Source organism: Octopus bimaculoides, chromosome 8 (assembly GCF_001194135.2).
Source record: "Octopus bimaculoides isolate UCB-OBI-ISO-001 chromosome 8, ASM119413v2, whole genome shotgun sequence".
In the NCBI taxonomy this organism is placed as follows: domain Eukaryota; kingdom Metazoa; phylum Mollusca; class Cephalopoda; order Octopoda; family Octopodidae; genus Octopus; species Octopus bimaculoides.
In genome coordinates, this window is record NC_068988.1 from 73,537,759 (window position 1) to 73,538,025 (window position 267).

Sequence of the window (267 nt, forward strand, 5' to 3'; positions counted from 1 at the left end):
TATATATATATATATACATATATGCATACATACACACACATGCATACACATATATATATGCAAACATTTATACATATATGTAAATATATATACACACACACACAAATATATAATCCCTCGCCATATCGCGGTTCACCTATCGCGGTTCACCTATCGCGGGGGTTTTGGAACGTAACACACGCAATAGTCGAGGGATTGCTGTATATATTTGTTAGGTAACTTTCCCTGGTACTAGTAACACGTAAAACAGTACAACATGTTGCATGA